Source organism: Oncorhynchus keta, chromosome 17, assembly GCF_023373465.1.
Source record: "Oncorhynchus keta strain PuntledgeMale-10-30-2019 chromosome 17, Oket_V2, whole genome shotgun sequence".
Classification (NCBI taxonomy): domain Eukaryota; kingdom Metazoa; phylum Chordata; class Actinopteri; order Salmoniformes; family Salmonidae; genus Oncorhynchus; species Oncorhynchus keta.
In genome coordinates this window covers 42,698,784-42,713,229 of record NC_068437.1, presented here as the reverse complement: position 1 = coordinate 42,713,229, position 14,446 = coordinate 42,698,784, and the positions used below count along the sequence as shown (strand labels likewise).

Here is a 14,446-nt window from a genome sequence, read left to right as displayed (position 1 = left end):
GGTGTGGCGATGGTGATGGTTTGATGGTGTGGTGATGGTGTGATGATGTTGGTGGTTTGATGGTGTGGTGACGGTGTGGTGATTGTGATGTGATGATGTGATGATGGTGAGGTGATGATGTGATGATGGTGTGGTGATGGTGATGGTGGTGATGGTGTGGTGATGGTGTGATGATGTTGGTGAGGTGATGGTGAGGTGATGATGTGATGATGGTGAGGTGATGGTGTGGTGATGGTGTGGTGATGGTGTGGTGATGGTGTGATGATGGTGTGGTGATGGTGAGGTGATGGTGTGGTGTTGGTGTGGTGATGGTGAGGTTACTGTGTGGTAATGGTGTGATGATAGTGATGGTGATGGTGTGGTGATGGTGATGGTGAGGTGATGGTGTGATGATGTTGGTGAGGTGATGATGTGATGATGGTGTGGTGATGGTGTGGTGATGGTGTGATGATGGTGTGGTGATGGTGTGGTGTGGTGATGGTGTGTGGTGGAGGTTGGTGGTGATGGTGTGGCTATGGTGTGGCGATGGTGTGATAATGTGATGATGTGATGGTCTGGCGATGGTGATGGTTTGATGGTGTGGTGATGGTGTGATGATGTTGGTGGTTTGATGGTGTGGTGACGGTGTGGTGATTGTGATGTGATGATGTGATGATGGTGAGGTGATGATGTGATGATGGTGTGGTGATGGTGATGGTGGTGATGGTGTGGTGATGGTGTGATGATGTTGGTGAGGTGATGGTGAGGTGATGATGTGATGATGGTGAGGTGATGGTGTGGTGATGGTGTGGTGATGGTGTGGTGATGGTGTGATGATGGTGTGGTGATGGTGAGGTGATGGTGTGGTGATGGTGTGGTGATGGTGAGGTTACTGTGTGGTGATGGTGTGATGATAGTGATGGTGATGGTGGTGATGGTGTGGTGAGGGTGGTGGTGTGGTGATGGTGAGGTTGGTGGTGATGATGTGATGGTGAGGTGATGGTGTGGTGATGGTGTGGTGATGGTGCGGTGATGGTGTGATGATGGTGAGGTGATGATGTGGTGATGGTGTGATGATAGTGATGGTGATGGTGTGATGTGATGATGTGATGGTGGTGATGGTGTGATGATGGTGTGGTGATGGTGATGGTGTGGTGATGGTGTGGTGATGGTGTGATGATGGTGTGGTGATGAGGTGATGGTATGATGATGGTGTGGTGAGGTTACTGTTTGGTGATGGTGTGATGGTGGTGATGGTGTGATGGTGATGGTATGATGATAGTGTGATGATGGTGTGGTGATGGTGTGATGATGGTGATGGTGGTGATGGTGTGATGATGATGTGGTGATGCTTAGGTGATGGTGTGATGATGAGGTGATTGTGTGATGATGGTGTGGTGATGGTGTGGTGTTGGTGTGGTGATGGTGAGGTTACTGTGTGGTAATGGTGTGATGATAGTGTGGTGATGGTGTGATGATGGTGTGGTGATGGTGTGGTGATGGTGTGGTGATGGTGTGGTGAGGTTGGTGGTGATGGTGTGGCTATGGTGTGGCGATGGTGTGATGATGTGATGATGTGATGGTGTGGCGATGGTGATGGTTTGATGGTGTGGTGATGGTGTGATGATGTTGGTGGTTTGATGGTGTGGTGACGGTGTGGTGATTGTGATGTGATGATGTGATGATGGTGAGGTGATGATGTGATGATGGTGTGGTGATGGTGATGGTGGTGATGGTGTGGTGATGGTGTGATGATGTTGGTGAGGTGATGGTGAGGTGATGATGTGATGATGGTGAGGTGATGGTGTGGTGATGGTGTGGTGATGGTGTGGTGATGGTGTGATGATGGTGTGGTGATGGTGAGGTGATGGTGTGGTGTTGGTGTGGTGATGGTGAGGTTACTGTGTGGTAATGGTGTGATGATAGTGATGGTGATGGTGTTGTGATGGTGTGGTGATGGTGTGATGGTGATGGTATGATGATGGTGTGAGGTTACTGTGTGATGATGGTGATGTTGTGATGATAGTGTGATGATGGTGTGATGATGGTGATGGTGTGGTGATGGTGTGATGGTGTGGTGATGCTTAGGTGATGATGAGGTGATGGTGTGATGATGGTGTGATGATGGTGTGGTGATGGTGAGGTGATGGTGTGGTGTTGGTGTGGTGATGGTGAGGTTACTGTGTGGTAATGGTGTGATGATAGTGTGGTGATGGTGTGATGATGGTGTGATGATAGTGATGGTGATGGTGTGGTGATGGTGAGGTTTCTGTGTGATGATGGTGTGGTGATGGTGTGATGATGGTGTGGTGATGGTGAGGTGATGGTGTGGTGTTGGTGTGGTGATGGTGAGGTTACTGTGTGGTAATGGTGTGATGATAGTGTGGTGATGGTGTGATGATGGTGTGATGATAGTGATGGTGATGGTGTGGTGATGGTGAGGTTTCTGTGTGATGATGGTGTGGTGATGGTGTGATGATGGTGTGGTGATGGTGTGATGATGGTGTGGTGACGGTGTGATGATGGTGTGGTGATGGTGAGGTGATGGTGTGGTAATGGTGTGATGATAGTGATGGTGATGGTGAGGTTACTGTGTGGTGATGGTGGTGTGGTGTGGTGATGGTGAGGTTTCTGTGTGGTGATGGTGTGATGATGGTGTGGTGATGGTGTGGTGAGGTTGGTGGTGATGGTGTGGCTATGGTGTGGCGATGATGTGATGATGTGATGGTGTGGTGATGGTTTGATGGTGTGGTGATGGTGTGATGATGTTGGTGGTTTGATGGTGTGGTGACGGTGTGGTGATTGTGATGTGATGATGTGATGATGGTGAGGTGAAGGTGAGGTGATGGTGTGATGGTGGTGATGGTGTGGTGAGGGTGATGGTGTGGTGGTGGTGATGGTGTGGTGATGGTGAGGTTGATGGTGAGGTGATGGTGAAGTGATGGTGTGGTGTTGGTGTGGTGATGGTGAGGTTACTGTGTGGTAATGGTGTGATGATAGTGTGGTGATGGTGTGATGATGGTGTGATGATAGTGATGGTGATGGTGTGGTGATGGTGAGGTTTCTGTGTGGTGATGGTGTGGTGATGATGTGATGATGGTGTGGTGATGGTGTGATGACGGTGTGATGATGGTGTGATGATAGTGATGGTGATGGTGTGGTGATGGTGAGGTTTCTGTGTGGTGATGGTGTGGTGATGGTGTGGTGATGGTGTGATGATGGTGTGGTGACGGTGTGATGATGGTGTGGTGATGGTGTGGTGATGGTGAGGTGATGGTGTGGTGTGGTGTTGGTGTGGTGATGGTGAGGTTACTGTGTGGTAATGGTGTGATGATGGTGTGGTGATGGTGTGGTGATGGTGTGATGATGGTGTGGTGACGGTGTGATGATGGTGTGGTGATGGTGTGGTGATGGTGAGGTGATGGTGTGGTGATGGTGAGGTGATGGTGTGGTGTGGTGTTGGTGTGGTGATGGTGAGGTTACTGTGTGGTAATGGTGTGATGATGGTGGTGTGGTGTGGTGATGGTGAGGTTTCTGTGTGGTGATGGTGTGGGTGATTGCGTGATGATGGTGTGGTGATGGTGTGGTGATGGTGTGATGATGTTGTGGTGATTGTATGGTGATGGTGTGGTGATGGTGATGGTGTGGTGATGGTGTGGTGATGGTGAGCTTATGGTGTGGTGAGGTTGGTGGTGATGGTGTGGCGATGGTGTGATGATGTGATGGTGTGGCGTTGGTGTGATGATGGTGTGGTGATGGTGATGGTGTGATGGTGGTGTGATGATGGTGTGGTGATGGTGGTGTGATGATGGTTTGGTGTTGGTGTGGTGATGGTGAGGTTACTGTGTGGTAATGGTGTGATGATAGTGATGGTGATGGTGTGGTGATGGTGAGGTTACTGTGTGGTGATGGTGTGATGATGGTGGTGTGGTGATGGTGTGGTGATGGTGAGGTTTCTGTGTGGTGATGGTGTGGTGATGGTGTGGTGATGGTGTGATGATGGTGATGGTGAGGTTACTGTGTGATGATGGTGTGGTGATGAGGTGATGGTGTGATGATGGTGTGGTGATGGTGTGGTGATGGTGTGATGATGTTGTGGTGATGGTATGGTGATGTGATGATGGTGTGGTGATGGTGAGGTTACTGTGTGGTGATGTTGTGATGATAGTGTGGTGATGGTGTGGTGATGTTGTGATGATAGTGTGGTGATGGTGTGGTGATGGTGTGATTATAGTGTGGTGATGGTGTGATGATGGTGATGGTGGTGATGGTGTGATGATGATGTGGTGATGCTTAGGTGATGGTGTGATGATGAGGTGATTGTGTGATGATGGTGTGGTGATGGTGTGGTGTTGGTGTGGTGATGGTGAGGTTACTGTGTGGTAATGGTGTGATGATAGTGTGGTGATGGTGTGATGATGGTGTGGTGATGGTGTGGTGATGGTGTGGTGATGGTGTGGTGAGGTTGGTGGTGATGGTGTGGCTATGGTGTGGCGATGGTGTGATGATGTGATGATGTGATGGTCTGGCGATGGTGATGGTTTGATGGTGTGGTGATGGTGTGATGATGTTGGTGGTTTGATGGTGTGGTGACGGTGTGGTGATTGTGATGTGATGATGTGATGATGGTGAGGTGATGATGTGATGATGGTGTGGTGATGGTGATGGTGGTGATGGTGTGGTGATGGTGTGATGATGTTGGTGAGGTGATGGTGAGGTGATGATGTGATGATGGTGAGGTGATGGTGTGGTGATGGTGTGGTGATGGTGTGGTGATGGTGTGATGATGGTGTGGTGATGGTGAGGTGATGGTGTGGTGTTGGTGTGGTGATGGTGAGGTTACTGTGTGGTAATGGTGTGATGATAGTGATGGTGATGGTGTTGTGATGGTGTGGTGATGGTGTGATGGTGATGGTATGATGATGGTGTGAGGTTACTGTGTGATGATGGTGATGTTGTGATGATAGTGTGATGATGGTGTGATGATGGTGATGGTGTGGTGATGGTGTGATGGTGTGGTGATGCTTAGGTGATGATGAGGTGATGGTGTGATGATGGTGTGATGATGGTGTGGTGATGGTGAGGTGATGGTGTGGTGTTGGTGTGGTGATGGTGAGGTTACTGTGTGGTAATGGTGTGATGATAGTGTGGTGATGGTGTGATGATGGTGTGATGATAGTGATGGTGATGGTGTGGTGATGGTGAGGTTTCTGTGTGATGATGGTGTGGTGATGGTGTGATGATGGTGTGGTGATGGTGAGGTGATGGTGATGGTGTTGGTGTGGTGATGGTGAGGTTACTGTGTGGTAATGGTGTGATGATAGTGTGGTGATGGTGTGATGATGGTGTGATGATAGTGATGGTGATGGTGTGGTGATGGTGAGGTTTCTGTGTGGTGATGGTGTGGTGATGGTGTGATGATGGTGTGGTGATGGTGTGATGATGGTGTGGTGATGGTGTGATGATGGTGTGGTGATGGTGAGGTGATGGTGTGGTGATGGTGTGATGATAGTGATGGTGATGGTGAGGTTACTGTGTGGTGATGGTGGTGTGGTGTGGTGATGGTGAGGTTTCTGTGTGGTGATGGTGTGGTGATGGTGTGGTGATGGTGTGGTGAGGTTGGTGGTGATGGTGTGGCTATGGTGTGGCGATGATGTGATGATGTGATGGTGTGGTGATGGTTTGATGGTGTGGTGATGGTGTGATGATGTTGGTGGTTTGATGGTGTGGTGACGGTGTGGTGAAGGTGAGGTGATGGTGTGATGGTGGTGATGGTGTGGTGAGGGTGATGGTGTGGTGGTGGTGATGGTGTGGTGATGGTGAGGTTGGTGGTGATGTGATGGTGAGGTGATGATGTGGTGTTGGTGTGGTGATGGTGAGGTTACTGTGTGGTAATGGTGTGATGATAGTGTGGTGATGGTGTGATGATGGTGTGATGATAGTGATGGTGATGGTGTGGTGATGGTGAGGTTTCTGTGTGGTGATGGTGTGGTGATGGTGTGATGATGGTGTGGTGATGGTGTGATGACGGTGTGATGATGGTGTGATGATAGTGATGGTGATGGTGTGGTGATGGTGAGGTTTCTGTGTGGTGATGGTGTGGTGATGGTGTGGTGATGGTGTGATGATGGTGTGGTGATGGTGTGATGATGGTGTGGTGATGGTGTGGTGATGGTGAGGTGATGGTGTGGTGTGGTGTTGGTGTGGTGATGGTGAGGTTACTGTGTGGTAATGGTGTGATGATGGTGTGGTGATGGGGTGGTGATGGTGTGATGATGGTGTGGTGACGGTGTGATGATGGTGTGGTGATGGTGTGGTGATGGTGAGGTGATGGTGTGGTGATGGTGAGGTGATGGTGTGGTGTGGTGTTGGTGTGGTGATGGTGAGGTTACTGTGTGGTAATGGTGTGATGATGGTGGTGTGGTGTGGTGATGGTGAGGTTTCTGTGTGGTGATGGTGTGGGTGATTGCGTGATGATGGTGTGGTGATGGTGTGGTGATGGTGTGACGATGTTGTGGTGATTGTATGGTGATGGTGTGGTGATGGTGATGGTGTGGTGATGGTGTGGTGATGGTGAGCTTATGGTGTGGTGAGGTTGGTGGTGATGGTGTGGCGATGGTGTGATGATGTGATTGTGTGGCGTTGGTGTGATGATGGTGTGGTGATGGTGATGGTGTGATGGTGGTGGTGTGATGATGGTGTGGTGATGGTGGTGTGATGATGGTTTGGTGTTGGTGATGGTGATGGTGAGGTTACTGTGTGGTAATGGTGTGTGATGATAGTGATGGTGATGGTGTGGTGATGGTGAGGTTACTGTGTGGTGATGGTGTGATGATGGTGGTGTGGTGATGGTGTGGTGATGGTGAGGTTTCTGTGTGGTGATGGTGTGGTGATGGTGTGGGTGATGGTGTGATGATGGTGATGGTGATGTTACTGTGTGATGATGGTGTGGTGATGAGGTGATGGTGTGATGATGGTGTGGTGATGGTGTGGTGATGGTGTGATGATGTTGTGGTGATGGTATGGTGATGTGATGATGGTGTGGTGATGGTGAGGTTACTGTGTGGTGATGTTGTGATGATAGTGTGGTGATGGTGTGGTGATGGTGTGATTATAGTGTGGTGATGGTTTGATGGTGTGGTGATGGTGATGATAGTGTGATGATGGTGTGATGATCGTGATGGTGCTGGTGTGATGGTGGTGATGGTGTGATGATGGTGTGATGATGGTGAGGTGATGGTGTGGTGATGGTGTGGTGTTGGTGAGGTTACTGTGTGATAATTTTGTGATGATAGTGTGGTGATGGTGTGATGATGGTGTGATGATAGTGATGGTGATGGTGTGGTGATGGTGAGGTGATGGTGAGGTGATGGTGTGGTGTTGGTGAGGTTACTGTGTGATAATTTTGTGATGATAGTGTGGTGATGGTGTGATGATGGTGTGATGATAGTGATGGTGATGGTGTGGTGATGGTGAGGTTTCTGTGTGGTGATGGTGAGGTGATGATGTGATGATGGTGTGGTGGTGGTGATGGTGAGGTTGGTGGTGATGATGTGATGGTGGTGATGGTGTGATGATGGTGTGGTGATGGTGTGATGATGGTGAGGTGATGATGTGGTGATGGTGTGGTGATGGTGTGATGATGTTGGTGATGGTGAGGTGATGATGTGATGATGGTGAGGTGATGATGTGATGATAATGTGGTGATGGTTTGATGGTGTGGTGATGTGATAAAGGTGTGGTGATGGTGATGGTGAGGTTACTGTGTGGTGATGATGTGGTGATGTTGTGATGATAGTGTGGTGATGGTGTGGTGATGGTGTGGTGATGGTTTGATGGTGATGGTGATGGTATGATGATGGTGTGGTGATGGTGATGGTGAGGTTACTGTGTGGTGATGGTGTGGTGATGGTGTGATGATGGTGATGGTGATGGTGATGGTATGATGATGGTGTGGTGATGGTGTGGTGATGGTGTGGGTGATGGTGATGGTGAGGTTACTGTGTGGTGATGGTGTGGTGATGGTGTGATGATGGTGATGGTGTGATGATGGTGTGGTGATGGTGAGGTTACTGTGAGGTGATGGTGTGGTGATGGTGTGGTGATGGTGTGGGTGATGGTGATGGTGAGGTTACTGTGTGATGATGGTGTGGTGATGGTGTGGTGAGGGTGATGGTGTGGTGATGGTGATGGTGTGGTGATGGTGAGGTTGGTGGTGATGATTTGATGGTGAGTGATGATGGTGTGATGATGGTGTGGTGATGGTGTGGTGATGGTGTGATGATGGTGGTGTGGTGATGGTGTGGTGATGGTGAGGTTGGTGGTGATGATGTGATGGTGAGGTGATGATGTGATGGTGGTGATGGTGTGATGATGGTGTGGTGATGGTGTGATGATGGTGGTGTGGTGATGGTGTGGTGATGGTGAGGTTGGTGGTGATGATGTGATGGTGAGGTGATGATGTGATGGTGGTGATGGTGTGATGATGGTGTGGTGATGGTGTGATGATGGTGTGGTGATGGTGTGGTGATGGTGATGGTGCGGTGATGGTGTGATGATGGTGTGATGATGGTGTGGTGATGGTGTGGTGATGGTGTGATGATGTTGTGGTGATGGTATGGTGATGGTGTGATGTGATGATGTGATGGTGAGGTGATGATGTGATGGTGGTGATGTTGTGGTGATGGTGAGGGTGTGGCGATTGTGATGGTTTGATGGTGTGGTGATGGTGTGATGATGTTGGTGGTTTGATGGTGTGGTGACGGTGTGGTGATGGTGAGGTTTCTGTGTGGTGATGGTGTGGTGATGGTGTGGTGATGGTGTGGGTGATGGTGATGGTGATGGTGAGGTTACTGTGTGATGATGGTGTGATGATGGTGTGGTGATGGTGTGGTGATGGTGTGATGATGTTGTGGTGATGGTATGGTGATGGTGTGATGATGGTATTGTGATGGTGAGGTGAGGGTGTGGTGATGGTGTGGTGATCGTCAGGTTACTGTGTGGTGATGTTGTGATGATAGTGTGGTGATGGTGTGGTGATGGTGTGGTGATGTGGTGATGGTGAGGTTACTGTGTGGTGATGGTGTGATGATGGTGTGGTGATGGTGTGATGATGGTGTGGTGATGGTGAGGTGATGGTATGATGATAGTGATGGTGATGGTGTGGTGATGGTGAGGTTTCTGTGTGGTGATGGTGTGATGATGGTGTGGTGATGGTGTGATGATGGTGTGGTGATGGTGTGATGATGGTGTGGTGATGGTGTGATGATGGTGTGGTGATGGTGTGATGATGGTGTGGTGATGGTGAGGTGATGGTGTGGTGATGGTGAGGTTACTGTGTGTTAATGGTGTGATGATGGTGATGGTGTGGTGATGGTGAGGTTACTGTGTGGTGATGGTGGTGTGGTGATGGTGGGGTTTCTGTGTGGTGATGGTGTGGTGATGGTGTGGGTGATGGTGTGGTGATGGTGTTTTGATGTTGTGGTGATTGTATGGTGAATGTGTGATGTGATGATGTGATGGTGAGGTGATGATGTGATGGTGTGATGATGGTGTGGTGATGGTGATGGTGTGGTGATGGTGTGGGTGATGGTGTGGTGATGGTGTTTTGATGTTGTGGTGATTGTATGGTGAATGTGTGATGTGATGATGTGATGGTGAGGTGATGATGTGATGGTGTGATGTTGGTGTGGTGATGGTGATGGTGTGGTGATGGTGAGGTGACGGTGTGGTGATGGTGTGGTGAGGTTGGCGGTGATGGTGTGGCGATGGTGTGGCGATGGTGTGATGATGTGATGGTGATGGTTTGATGGTGTGGTGATGGTGTGATGATGTTGGTGGTTTGATGGTGTGGTGACGGTGTGGTGATTGTGATGTGATGATGTGATGATGGTGATGATGGTGTGGTGAAGGTGTGATGGTGATGGTGGTGATGGTGTGGTGAGGGTGATGGTGTGGTGGTGGTGATGATGATGGTGTGGTGATGATGAGTTTGGTGGTGATGATGTGATGGTGTGATGATGGTGTGGTGATGGTGTGGTGATGGTGTGATGATGGTGAGGTGATGATGTGGTGATGGTGTGGTGATGGTGTGGTGATGGTGATGGTGATGGTGAGGTGATGGTGTGATGATGTTGGTGAGGTGATGATGGTGAGGTGATGGTGTGGTGATGGTGTGATGATGGTGTGGTGATGGTGTGATGATGGTGTGGTGATGGTGATGGATGGTGTGGTGATGGTGTGGTGATGGTGTGGCTATGGTGTGGCGATGGTGTGATGATGTGATGATGTGATGGTGTGGCGATGGTTTGATGGTGTGGTGATGGTGTGATGATGTTGGTGGTTTGACGGTGTGGTGATTGTGATGTGATGATGTGATGATGGTGAGGTGATGGTGTGGTGATGGTGTGATGATGTTGGTGAGGTGATGGTGAGGTGATGGTATGATGATAGTGATGGTGATGGTGTGGTGATGGTGAGGTTTCTGTGTGGTGATGGTGTGATGATGGTGTGGTGATGGTGTGATGATGGTGTGGTGATGGTGTGATGATGGTGTGGTGATGGTGTGATGATGGTGTGGTGATGGTGTGATGATGGTGTGGTGATGGTGTGGTGATGGTGAGGTTACTGTGTGGTGATGGTGGTGTGGTGATGGTGGGGTTTCTGTGTGGTGATGGTGTGGTGATGGTGTGGGTGATGGTGTGGTGATGGTGTTTTGATGTTGTGGTGATTGTATGGTGAATGTGTGATGTGATGATGTGATGGTGAGGTGATGATGTGATGGTGTGATGATGGTGTGGTGATGGTGATGGTGTGGTGATGGTGAGGTGATGGTGTGGTGATGGTGTGGTGAGGTTGGCGGTGATGGTGTGGCGATGGTGTGGCGATGGTGTGATGATGTGATGGTGATGGTTTGATGGTGTGGTGATGGTGTGATGATGTTGGTGGTTTGATGGTGTGGTGACGGTGTGGTGATTGTGATGTGATGATGTGATGATGGTGATGATGGTGTGGTGAAGGTGTGATGGTGATGGTGGTGATGGTGTGGTGAGGGTGATGGTGTGGTGGTGGTGATGATGATGGTGTGGTAATGATGAGTTTGGTGGTGATGATGTGATGGTGTGATGATGGTGTGGTGATGGTGTGGTGATGGTGTGATGATGGTGAGGTGATGATGTGGTGATGGTGTGGTGATGGTGTGGTGATGGTGATGGTGATGGTGAGGTGATGGTGTGATGATGTTGGTGAGGTGATGATGGTGAGGTGATGGTGTGGTGATGGTGTGATGATGGTGTGGTGATGGTGTGATGATGGTGTGGTGATGGTGATGGATGGTGTGGTGATGGTGTGGTGATGGTGTGGCTATGGTGTGGCGATGGTGTGATGATGTGATGATGTAATTGTGTGGCGATGGTGATGGTTTGATGGTGTGGTGATGGTGTGATGATGTTGGTGGTTTGACGGTGTGGTGATTGTGATGTGATGATGTGATGATGGTGAGGTGATGGTGTGGTGATGGTGTGATGATGTTGGTGGATGGTGAGGTGATGGTTTGATGTGTGGTGATGGTGTGATGATGGTGAGGTTTCTGTGTGGTGATGGTGTGATGATGGTGTGGTGATGGTGTGATGATGGTGTGGTGATGGTGTGATGATGGTGTGATGATGGTGTGGTGATGGTGAGGTGATGGTGTGGTGATGGTGAGGTTACTGTGTGGTAATGGTGTGATGATGGTGATGGTGTGGTGATGGTGAGGTTACTGTGTGGTGATGGTGGTGTGGTGATGGTGGGGTTTCTGTGTGGTGATGGTGTGGTGATGGTGTGGGTGATGGTGTGGTGATGGTGTGATGATGTTGTGGTGATTGTATGGTGAATGTGTGATGTGATGATGTGATGGTGAGGTGATGTTGTGATGGTGTGATGATGGTGTGGTGATGGTGATGGTGTGGTGATGGTGTGATGATGTTGGTGAGGTGATGATGGTGAGGTGATGGTGTGGTGATGGTGTGATGATGGTGTGGTGATGGTGTGATGATGGTGTGGCGATGGTGTGATGATGTTGGTGGTTTGACGGTGTGGTGATTGTGATGTGATGATGTGATGATGGTGAGGTGATGATGTGATGATGGTGTGGTGAAGGTGAGGTGATGGTGATGGTGGTGATGGTGTGGTGAGGGTGATGGTGTGGTGGTGATGGTGTGGTGATGGTGAGGATGGTGGTGATGATGTGATGGTGAGGTGATGATGTGATGGTGGTCATGGTGTGATGATGGTGTGGTGATGGTGTGGTGATGGTGTGATGATGGTGAGGTGATGATGTGGTGATGGTGTGGTGATGGTGTGATGATGTTGGTGAGGTGATGGTGAGGTGATGATGTGATGATGGTGTGGTGATGGTGTGGTGATGGTGTGATGATGGTGTGATGATGGTGTGGTGATGGTGAGGTGATGGTGTGGTGTTGGTGTTGGTGTGGTGATGGTGAGGTTACTGTGTGGTAATGGTGTGATGATAGTGATGGTGATGGTGTGGTGATGGTGAGGTTACTGTGTGGTGATGGTGTGGTGATGGTGTGGGTGATGGTGTGATGATGTTGTGGTGATTGTATGGTGATGATGTGATGATGGTGTAATGATGGTGAGGTGATGGTGTGGTGATGGTGTGGTGAGGTTGGTGGTGATGGTATGGCGATGGTGTGATGATGTGATGGTGATGGTTTGATGGTGTGGTGATGGTGTGATGATGTTGGTGGTTTGATGGTGTGGTGACGGTGTGGTGATTGTGATGTGATGGTGAGGTGATGATGTGATGATGGTGTGGTGAAGGTGTGATGGTGATGGTGGTGATGGTGTGGTGAGGGTGATGGTGTGGTGGTGGTGGTGATGGTGATGTTGATGGTGTGGTGATGGTGTGATGATGTTGGTGAGGTGATGGTGAGGTGATGATGTGATGATGGTGAGGTGATGGTGTGGTGATGGTGTGATGATGGTGTGGTGATGGTGTGATGATGGTGTGATGATGGTGTGGTGATGTTTAGGTGATGATGGTGTGGTGATGGTGTGGTGATGGTGTGGTGATGGTGTGATGATGGTGTGGTGATGGTGTGGTGAGGTTGGTGGTGATGGTGTGGCGATGATGTGATGATGTGATGGTTTGATGGTGTGGTGATGGTGTGATGATGTTGGTGGTTTGATGATGTGGTGATGGTGTGGTGATGATGTGATGATGGTGAGGTGATGGTGTGGTGATGGTGTGATGATGGTGTGGTGATGGTGTGATGATGGTGTGATGATGGTGTGGTGATGGTGAGGTGATGGTGTGGTGTTGGTGTTGGTGTGGTGATGGTGAGGTTACTGTGTGGTAATGGTGTGATGATGGTGGTGTGGTGATGGTGAGGTTTCTGTGTGGTGATGGTGTGGTGATGGTGTGGGTGATGGTGTGATGATGGTGATGGTGAGGTTACTGTGTGATGATGGTGTGGTGATGAGGTGATGGTGTGATGATGGTGTGGTGATGGTGTGATGATGTTGTGGTGATGGTATGGTGATGGTGAGGTGATGGTGTGGTGATGGTGTGGTGATGGTGATGGTGATGGTGAGGTTACTGTGTGGTGATGATGGTGATGGTGTGGTGATGGTGTGATGATAGTGTGGTGATGGTGATGGTGATGGTGAGGTTACTGTGTGGTGATGATGGTGATGGTGTTGTGATGGTGTGGTGATGGTGTGATGGTGATGGTATGATGATGGTGTGAGGTTACTGTGTGATGATGGTGATGTTGTGATGATAGTGTGATGATGGTGTGATGATGGTGATGGTGTGGTGATGGTGTGATGGTGTGGTGATGCTTAGGTGATGATGAGGTGATGGTGTGATGATGGTGTGATGATGGTGTGGTGATGGTGAGGTGATGGTGTGGTGTTGGTGTGGTGATGGTGAGGTTACTGTGTGGTAATGGTGTGATGATAGTGTGGTGATGGTGTGATGATGGTGTGATGATAGTGATGGTGATGGTGTGGTGATGGTGAGGTTTCTGTGTGATGATGGTGTGGTGATGGTGTGATGATGGTGTGGTGATGGTGAGGTGATGGTGTGGTGTTGGTGTGGTGATGGTGAGGTTACTGTGTGGTAATGGTGTGATGATAGTGTGGTGATGGTGTGATGATGGTGTGATGATAGTGATGGTGATGGTGTGGTGATGGTGAGGTTTCTGTGTGATGATGGTGTGGTGATGGTGTGATGATGGTGTGGTGATGGTGTGATGATGGTGTGGTGACGGTGTGATGATGGTGTGGTGATGGTGAGGTGATGGTGTGGTAATGGTGTGATGATAGTGATGGTGATGGTGAGGTTACTGTGTGGTGATGGTGGTGTGGTGATGGTGAGGTTTCTGTGTGGTGATGGTGTGATGATGGTGTGGTGATGGTGTGGTGAGGTTGGTGGTGATGGTGTGGCTATGGTGTGGCGATG

At 49.7% G+C, this 14,446-nt stretch overlaps 1 long non-coding RNA gene across 9 annotated transcripts; it reads left to right on the top strand.

The window, feature by feature from the left end:
• Positions 1 to 1,971: 1,971 nt before the first annotated feature.
• LOC127908299 (uncharacterized) lies at positions 1,972 to 14,236 on the top strand. Of its 9 annotated transcripts, XR_008066732.1 has the most exons (7): positions 1,972 to 2,244; positions 2,333 to 2,421; positions 2,951 to 3,039; positions 5,097 to 5,185; positions 5,275 to 5,363; positions 5,860 to 5,948; positions 13,917 to 14,236. It is a non-coding gene; the product is annotated as an uncharacterized LOC127908299 (long non-coding RNA). The 9 variants fall into 9 exon arrangements; XR_008066739.1 differs by lacking the exon at positions 5,275 to 5,363; XR_008066737.1 differs by lacking the exon at positions 5,860 to 5,948.
• The last annotated feature ends 210 nt before the right edge of the window (positions 14,237 to 14,446 follow it).